Raw genomic sequence first — 10,000 nt, 5'->3', positions numbered from 1 at the left:
GATCACGGTGGGACTGCCGTGACCCTAAGCTACTATTGAGGCATCAACCTGGGATGAGCTGGGGTCTGACATCCCCTGTTGCCATGGAGGTCTAAAGGATGACCATTAGTTGTGGTTCTCGCCCCGGGACTTGGGTCAGAGTAACAGCCGAAGTGGAGCACTTGTGTCGACTAGGGAGGCTGTGCCGTGCCCCCTGGAGGTCTAAAGGATGACCAGTAGTTGTGGTTCTCGCCCGGGACTTGGGTCAGAGTATAGCCCAAGTGGAGCACTTGTGTCGGCCTAGGGAGGCTGTGCCGGCCCCCTGGAGGTCTAAAGGATGACCATGAGGTCAAAAGGATGACCAGTAGTTGTGGTTCTCGCCCCGGGACTTGGGTCAGAGTATAGCCCAAGTGGAGCACTTGTGTCGGACTAGGGAGGCTGTGCCGTGCCCCTGGAGGTCTAAAGGATGACCAGTAGTTGTGGTTCTCGCCCGGGACTTGGGTCAGAGTATAGCCAAGTGGAGCACTTGTGTCGGACTAGGAGGCTGTGCCGTGCCCCTGGAGGTCTAAAGGATGACCAGTAGTTGTGGTTCTCGCCCCGGACTTGGGTCATAGTATAGCCCAAGTGGAGCACTTGGGTCGGACTAGGGAGGCTGTGTCGTGCCCCCTGGAGGTCTAAAGGATGACCAGTAGTTGTGGTTCTCGCCCGGGACTTGGGTCAGAGAATAGCCCAAGTGGGACACATGTGTCGGACTAGGGAGGCTCTGCCGTTGCCCCCTGGAGGTCTAAAAGGATGACCAGTAGTTGTGGTTCTCGCCCCGGGACTTGGGTCAGAGTATAGCCCAAGTGGAGCACTTGTGTCGGACTAGGGAGGCTGTGCCGTGCCCCCTGGAGGTCTAAAGGATGACCATTAGTTGTGGTTCTCGCCCCGGGACTTGGGTCAGAGTACAGCCCAAGTGGAGCACTTGCGTCGGACTAGGGAGGCTGTGCCGGGCCCCCTGGAGGTCTAAAGGATGACCAGTAGTTGTGGTTCTCGCCCCGGGCCGTGGGTCTGAGTATGGCCCAAGTGGGACACTTGTGTCGGACTAGGGAGGCTCTGCCGTGCCCCCTTGAGGTCTAAAGGATGACCAGTAGTTGTGGTTCTCGCCCCGGGACTTGGGTCATATATAGCCCAAGTGGGACACTTGTGTCGGACTAGGGAGGCTCTGCCGTGCCCCCTTGAGGTCTAAAGGATGACCATGAGGTCAAAAGGATGACCAGTAGTTGTGGTTCTCGCCCCGGGACTTGGGTCAGAGTATGGCCCAAGTGGTGCACTTGTGTCGGTCTAGGGAGGCTGTGCCGGTCCCCCTGGAGGTCTAAAGGATGACCAGTAGTTGTGGTTCTCGCCCCGGGACTTGGGTCAGAGTATAGCCCAAGTGGAGCACTTGTGTCGGACTAGGGAGGCTGTGCCGGGCCCCCTGGAGGTCTAAAGGATGACCAGTAGTTGTGGTTCTCACCCCGGGTCGTGGGTCCGAGTCTGGCCCGAGTAGAGCACTTTGGTCGGCTACCGGGGGGTGTGCCGTGCCCCCTGGAGGTCTAAAGGATGACCAGTAGTTGTGGTTCTCGCCCCGGGACTTGGGTCAGAGTATAGCCCAAGTGGAGCACTTGTGTCGGCCTAGGGAGGCTGTGCCGGGCCCCCTGGAGATCTAAAGGATGACCATGAGGTCAAAAGGATGACCAGTAGTTGTGGTTCTCGCCCCGGGACTTGGGTCAGAGTATAGCCCAAGTGGAGCACTTGTGTCGGCCTAGGGAGGCTGTGCCGGGCCCCCTGGAGGTCTAAAGGATGACCAGTAGTTGTGGTTCTCGCACCGGGACTTGGGTCAGAGTACAGCCCAAGTGGAGCACTTGTGTCGGTCTAGGGAGGCTGTGCCGGGCCCCCTGGAGGTCTAAAGGATGACCAGTAGTTGTGGTTCTCGCCCCGGGCCGTGGGTCTGAGTATGGCCCAAGTGGGGCACTTGCGTCGGACTGGGGAGGCTCTGCCGCGCCCCCTGGAGGTCAAAAGGATGACCAGTAGTTGTGGTTCTCACCCCGGGTCGTGGGTCCGAGTCTGGCCCGAGTAGAGCACTTTGGTCGGCTACCGGGGGGTGTGCCGTGCCCCCTGGAGCCATGGGAGTGAGCTCCAGCAGACTGGTATTTTTCGGAGAACCAGGCCCACACTCCTCAGACTTTGTGCCCAGGGACAGGCCACCAAAATCGGCCGCGGCTCGTGCACTTTGCCCCTGCGTTTCTCCCAGAACCAGAGCCGGAAAAATCCCAAAATTGATGCCCAGAGATAGTCGACTCTGCCTGGAATAGATTGCCACCCAAACCCGCCAACTCACGCTGGTTTTCCGATGGCCTCACCTACTAACCCGAGCATGGTCATCGCTCGCACCTTCCAAAACCTCCAGGGGCGCAGGCACTTTTCATTTACTGGCCATAAGGCCGACCGCCTTAAGCGTTAAGCGATAAGCGAAAGGCTTAGTTTGGACTTAGTTTTTGGAGCGACGAGGTCGCCGTTTTGTCAATTCTGAACCGATTTTCACGCGGTTTTCGACTGCCTGCGCCTGGGGAGCCGCCCAGAAGCCCCAGGCAGTGTTCTGGGTGGACTTCCGGACCGGTCCGGACCCGGTACCGGCCGGGGGAACCGCACCACGCCTCTCGGGCGTTTCTACACCGATTTTCGCGGGGTTTTCGACTGCATAGACGGGGCCACCTGCTGCAGGGCCCGAGGGAGGGCCTTACTGAGCTGGGTCCGACGCAGGGCCCGGTTCCTGGAGCCCGCTGGGGGGGGGGGGGGTTCTCTAAGGCTCACGGCGGGCTGCTGAGGGGCCGGATCGGATGCAGACAGGCGCTCCTCTGCCCAGGTCTTTGCTCCCCTGCCCCACTAGGAATGGAAGACACACTGCCAACAGCTTCTGGAGGGTGATGGGCCCTGCTGCAGACCAGGTCCGACCCAGGTTTCAGCTATCCCACCCCGCAGGGACTTAAAGACACACTGCCATCAGCTTCTGGAGGCTGCTGAGCTCTACTATAGAGCAGGTCCGACCCAGGTTTCAGCTCCTGCAGCCCACTAGGACTTAAACACACACTGCCATCAGCGTCTGGATGGTGATGGGCCCTGCTGCAGACCAGGTCCGACCCAGGTTTCAGCTATCCCACCCCGCAGGGACTTAAAGACACACTGCCATCAGCTTCTGGAGGCTGCTGAGCTCTACTATAGAGCAGGTCCGACCCAGGTTTCAGCTCCTGCAGCCCACTAGGACTTAAACACACACTGCCATCAGCGTCTGGATGGTGATGGGCCCTGCTGCAGACCAGGTCCGACCCAGGTATCAGCTCCTGCACCCCGCAGGGAATTGAAGACACACTGCCATCAGCTTCTGGAGGCTGCTGAGCTCTGCTATAGACCAGGTCCGACCCAGGTTTCAGCTCCTGCACCCCGCAGGGAACTAAACACACACTGCCATCTGCAACTGGAGGCTGCTGAGCCCTGCTGCAGACCAGGTCCGACCCAGGTTATGGCTCTCCCACCCCCCTGGGACTTAAACACACACAGCCATCAGCTTCTGGATGGTGATGGGCCCTGCTGCAGACCAGGTCCGACCCAGGTTTCAGCTCCTCAACCCCGCAGGGACTTAAACCCACACCGCCATCAGCTTCTGGAGGGTGATGGGCCCTGCTGCGGGCCAGGTCCGACCCAGGTTTCAGCTCTCCCACCCCGCAGGGACTTAAACACACACAGCCATCAGCTTCTGGGGGCTGCTGAGCCCTGCTGCAGACCAGGTCCGACCCAGGTTTCAGCTCTCCCACCCCGCAGGGTCTTTAACACACACACTGCCATCAGCTGCTGGAGGCTGCTGAGCTCCGCTATAGACCAGGTCCGACCCAGGTTTCTGCTCCTGCACCCCGCAGGGAATGAAAGACACACTGCCATCAGCTTCTGGAGGCTGCTGAGCCCTGCTGCAGACCAGGTCCGACCCAGGTATCGGCTCTCCAACCAGGCAGAGACTTAAACACACACACACACACACACACACACACTGCCATCAGCTTCTGGGGGCTGCTGAGCTCTGCTGTAGACCGGGTCCGACCCAGGTTTCTGCTCCTCCACCCCGCAGGGACTTAAACACACACTGCCACCAGCTTCTGGAGGGTGATGGGCCCTGCTTTAGACCAGGTCTGACCCGGGATATAGCTCTCCCACCCCGCAGGGACTTAAACACTCACTGCCATCAGCTGCTGGAGGCTGCCGAGCTCTGCTGCAGACCAGGTCCCACCCAGGTTTCTGCTCCTGCACCCCGCAGGGACTTAAACACACACTGCCACCAGCTTCTGGAGGGTGATGGGCCCTGCTGTGGACCAGGTCCGACCCGGATATCAGCTCTCCCACCAGGCAGGGACTTAAACACACACTGCAATCAGCTGCTGGAGGCTGCTGAGCTCTACTATAGACCAGGTCCGACCCAGGTTTCAGCTCTCCCACCAGGCAGTGACTTAAAGACACACTGCCATCAGCTGCTGGAGGCTGCTGAGCTCTTCTATAGACCAGGTCCGACCCAGGTTTCAGCTCTCACACCAGGCAGGGACTTAAACACACACTGCCATCAGCTGCTGGAGGCTGCTGAGCTCTGCTATAGACCAGGTCCGACCCAGGTTTCAGCTCTCCCACCAGGCAGGGACTTAAAGACACACTGCCATCAGCTGCTGGAGGCTGCCGAGCCCTGCTGCAGACCATGTCCGACCCAGGTTTCAGCTCTCCCACCAGGCAGGGACTTAGAGGCACGCTGCCATCAGCTTCTGGAGGCTGCTGAGCTCTGCCATAGACCAGGTCCGACCGAGGTTTCAGCTCTCCCACCCCGCAGGGACTTAAACACACACTGCCATCAGCTGCTGGAGGCTGCTGAGCTCTGCTATAGACCAGGTCCGACCCGGGATATAGCTCTCCCACCCCGCAGGGACTTAAACACACACTGCCATCAGCTGCTGGAGGCTGCTGAGCTCTTCTATAGACCAGGTCCGACCCAGGTTTCAGCTCTCCCACCCCGCAGGGACTTGAACACACACTGCCATCAGCTTCTGGAGGCTGCTGAGCTCTGCTATAGACCAGGTCCGACCCAGGTTTCTGCTCCTCCACCCCGCAGGGAATTAAAGACACACTGCCATCAGCTTCTGGATGGTGATGGGCCCTGCTGCAGACCAAGTCCGACCCGGGTTACAGCTCTCCCACCAGGCAGGGAATTAAACACACACTGCCATCAGCTGCTGGAGGCTGCTGAGCTCCGCTATAGACCAGGTCCGACCCGGGTTCCTGCTCCTGCACCCCGCAGGGACCAAAACACACACACTGCCATCAGCTTCTGGAGGCTGCTGAGCTCTTCTATAGACCAGGTCCGACCCAGGTTTCAGCTCTCCCACCAGGCAGGGACTTAAACACACACTGCCATCACCTTCTGCTGGCTGCTGAGCTCTGCTGCAGACCAGGTCCGACCCAGGTTTCAGCTCCTGCACCCCGCAGGGAACTAAACACACACTGCCGTCACCTTCTGCTGGCTGCTGAGCCCTGCTGCAGACCAGGTCCGACCCAGGTTTCAGCTCCTGCACCCCGCAGTGGATTAAAGACACACTGCCATCAGGTTCTGGAGGCTGCTGAGCTCTGCTGCAGACCAGGTCCGACCCAGGTTATGGCTCTCCCACCCCGCAGGGACTTAAACACACACCGCCGTCAGCTTCTGGATGGTGATGGGCCCTGCTGCAGACCAGGTCCGACCCACGTTTCAGCTCTCCCACCCCGCAGGGGATGAAACACACACTGCCATCAGCTTCTGGAGGCTGCTGAGCTCTGCTAAAGACCAGGTCCGACCCAGCTTTCAGCTCTCCCACCAGGCAGGGAGTTAAAGACACACTGTCATCGGCTTCTGGAGGGTGCTGAGCCCTGCTGCACACCAAGTCTGACCCAGGTTTCAGCTCATCCACCCCGCAGGGACCTAAACACACACTGCCATCAGCTTCTGAGTGGTAATGGGCCCTGCTGCAGACCAGGTCCGACCCAGGTTTCAGCTCCTCCACCCCGCCATCACCAGCTGGAGGCTGGCTGCTGCTCCTGCACCCTGCCATCAGCTGCTGGAGGCTTCTGTTCCTCCACCCCGCCATCAGCAGCTGGAGGCTGGCTGCTGGAGGCTGGCTGCTGCTCCTCCACCCCGCCATCACCAGCTGGAGGCTGGTTGCAGCTCCTGCACCCCGCCATCAGCTGCTGGAGGCTGCCTGCAGCCCCTGCACCCCGCCATCAGCTGCTGGAGGCTGGCTGCAGCTCCTGCACACCGCCATCAGCTGCTGGAGGCTGCCTGCAGCTCCTGCACCCCGCCATCAGCTGCTGGAGGCTGGCTGCTGCTCCTGCACCCCGCCAGCAGCTGCTGGAGGCTGGCTGCTGCTCCTCCACCCAACCATCAGCTGCTGGACGCTGGCTGCTGCTCCTGCACCCCGCCATCAGCTGCTGGAGGCTGGCTGCTGCTCCTCCACCACCCAACCATCAGCTGCTGGACGCTGGCTGCAGCTCCTCCACCCCGCCATCAGCTGCTGGTGGCTGGCTGCAGCTCCTTCACCCCGCCATCAGCTGCTGGTGGCTGGCTGCAGCTCCTTCACCCCGCCATCACCAGCTGGAGGCTGGCTGCTGCTCCTGCACCCCGCCATCAGCTGCTGGAGGCTGCCTGCAGCTCCTGCGCCCCGCCATCAGCTGCTGGAGGCTGGCTGCTGCTCCTGCACCCTGCCATCAGCTGTTCGAGGCTGGCTGCAGCTCCTCCACCCCACCATCACCAGCTGGAGGCTGGTTGCAGCTCCTGCACCCCGTCATCAGCAGCTGGAGGCTGCCTGCTGCTCCTGCACCCCGCCATCAGCTGCTGGAGGCTGCCTGCAGCTCCTGCACCCCGCCATCATTTGCTGGAGGCTGGCTGCAGCTCCTGCAACCCGCCATCAGCTGCTGGAGGCTGGCTGCTGCTCCTCCACCCCACCATGACCTGCTGGAGGCTGGCTGCAGCTCCTTCACACCGCCATCAGCTGATGGATGCTGGCTGAACGCTGGAGGCTGGCTGCTGCTCCCACACACCGCCATCAGCTCCTGGAGGCTGGCTGGCTGCTGGAGGCTGTCTGCTGCTGCTCCTCCACCCCGCCATCACCAGCTGGAGGCTGGCTGCTGGAGGCTGGCTGCAGCTCCTGCACCCCACCATCAGCTGCTGGAGGCTGGCTTCTGCTCCTCCACCCCGCCATCAGCTGCTGGGGGCTGGCTGCTGGAGGCTGGCTGCAGCTCCTCCACCCCGCCATCACCAGCTGGAGGCTGGTTGCAGCTCCTGCACCCCGCCATCAGCTGCTGGAGGCTGCCTGCTGCTCCTGCACCCCGCCATCAGCTGCTGGAGGCTGCCTGCACCTCCTGCACCCCGCCATCAGCTGCTGGAGGCTGGCTTCTGCTCCTCCACCCCGCCATCAGCTGATGGAGGCTGCCTGCTTCTCCACCCCGCCATCACTAGCTGGAGGCTGGCTGCTGGAGGCTGGCTGCAGCTCCTCCACCCCGCCATCAGCTGCTGGAGGCTGCCTGCAGCTCCTGCACCCCGCCATCACCAGCTGGAGGCTGGCTTCTGCTCCTCCACCCCGCCATCAGCTGATGGAGGCTGCCTGCTTCTCCACCCCGCCATCACTAGCTGGAGGCTGGCTGCTGGAGGCTGGCTGCAGCTCCTCCACCCCGCCATCAGCTGCTGGAGGCTGGCTGCTGCTCCTGCACCCCGCCATCAGCTGCTGGAGGCTGGCTGCTGCTCCTCCACCCAACCATCAGCTGCTGGACGCTGGCTGCAGCTCCTCCACCCCACCATCAGCTGCTGGACGCTGGCTGCAGCTCCTCCACCCCGCCATCAGCTGCTGGAGGCTGCCTGCAGCTCCTGCACCCCGCCATCAGCTGCTGGAGGCTGCCTGCAGCTCCTGCACCCCGCCATCACCAGCTGGAGGCTGGCTTCTGCTCCTCCACCCCGCCATCAGCTGATGGAGGCTGCCTGCTTCTCCACCCCGCCATCACTAGCTGGAGGCTGGCTGCTGGAGGCTGGCTGCTGCTCCTCCACCCAACCATCAGCTGCTGGACGCTGGCTGCAGCTCCTCCACCCCACCATCAGCTGCTGGACGCTGGCTGCAGCTCCTGCACCCCGCCATCAGCTGCTGGAGGCTGGCTTCTGCTCCTCCACCCCGCCATCAGCTGCTGGAGGCTGCCTGCTGCTCCTGCACCCCGCCATCAGCTGCTGGAGGCTGGCTGCTGCTCCTGCACCCCGCCATCAGCTGCTGGAGGCTGGCTGCTGGAGGCTGGCTGCAGCTCCTCCACCCCACCATCAGCTGCTGGACGCTGGCTGCAGCTCCTCCACCCCACCATCAGCTGCTGGACGCTGGCTGCAGCTCCTGCACCCCGCCATCAGCTGCTGGAGGCTGGCTTCTGCTCCTCCACCCCGCCATCAGCTGACGGAGGCTGCCTGCTTCTCCACCCCGCCATCACTAGCTGGAGGCTGGCTGCTGGAGGCTGGCTGCAGCTCCTCCACCCCACCATCAGCTGCTGGACGCTGGCTGCAGCTCCTGCACCCCGCCATCAGCTGCTGGAGGCTGGCTTCTGCTCCTCCACCCCGCCATCAGCTGACGGAGGCTGCCTGCTTCTCCACCCCGCCATCACTAGCTGGAGGCTGGCTGCTGGAGGCTGGCTGCAGCTCCTCCACCCCGCCATCAGCTGCTGGAGGCTGGCTGCTGCTCCTGCACCCCGCCATCAGCTGCTGGACGCTGGCTGCAGCTCCTCCACCCCGCCATCACCAGCTGGAGGCTGCCTGCTGCTCTTCCACCCCGCCATCAGCTGATGGACGCTGGCTGCAGCTCCTCCACCCCGCCATCAGCTGCTGGAGGCTGGCTGGCCGCTGGAGGCTGGCTGCTGCTCCCACACACCGCCATCAGCTGCTGGAGGCTGGCTGGCTGCTGGAGGCTGGCTGCTGCTGCTCCTCCTCCCCGCCATCACCAGCTGGAGGCTGGCTGCTGCTCCTACACCCCGCCATCAGCTGATGGAGGCTGCCTGCTCCTCCGCCCCGCCATCACCAGCTGGAGGCTGGCTGCTGGAGGCTGGCTGCAGCTCCTTCACCCCGCCATCACCAGCTGGAGGCTGGCTTCTGCTCCTGCACCCCGCCATCAGCTGCTGGAGGCTGGCTTCTGCTCCTCCACCCCGCCACCAGCTGCTGGAGGCTGGCTGCTGCTCCTGCACCCCGCCAGCAGCTGCTGGAGGCTGGCTGCTGCTCCTCCACCACCCAACCATCAGCTGCTGGACGCTGGCTGCAGCTCCTCCACCCCGCCATCAGCTGCTGGTGGCTGGCTGCTGCTCCTGCACCCCGCCATCAGCTGCTGGTGGCTGGCTGCAGCTCCTTCACCCCGCCATCACCAGCTGGAGGCTGGCTGCTGCTCCTGCACCCCGCCATCAGCTGCTGGAGGCTGGCTGCAGCTCCTCCACCCCACCATCAGCCGTTGGAGGCTGGCTGCTGCTCCTCCACCCTGACATCACCAGCTGGAGGCTTCTGTTCCTCCACCCCACCATCAGCAGCTGGAGGCTGGCTGCTTGAGGCTGGCTGCTGCTCCCCCACCCCGCCATCACCTGCTGGAGGCTTCTGCTCAGCCACACCGCCACCAGCTGCCTGTGGTGAACCGCTGACGACCAGCCCAGGCCCACGTCTCACCTCTCCCTGCCCGCCCTGGATGCACAACCACCCACCCAGGCTCAAGTTTCCCCCTGCCCGCTGCACGTCCAGCCGGCCTCTGCCCTGTCCCCTCTCTCACCAGCATCACATCCAGGCTCATCAGGCATCCCCATGCCCGCAGCCTTCTCCCACCCACACTCAACACCACCGAACCCAGGATCAGGCTCCACCATCCCCGAAGACTTCTCCCACCCTCACTCAACACCATCACACCCAGCATCAGGCTCCCCCAGCCCCGCAGCCTTCTCC

The sequence above is a fragment of the Nothobranchius furzeri genome, unplaced genomic scaffold (genome assembly GCF_043380555.1).
Source record: "Nothobranchius furzeri strain GRZ-AD unplaced genomic scaffold, NfurGRZ-RIMD1 Scf207, whole genome shotgun sequence".
NCBI lineage: Eukaryota > Metazoa > Chordata > Actinopteri > Cyprinodontiformes > Nothobranchiidae > Nothobranchius > Nothobranchius furzeri.
Note: the sequence above shows the minus strand (reverse complement) of the source record.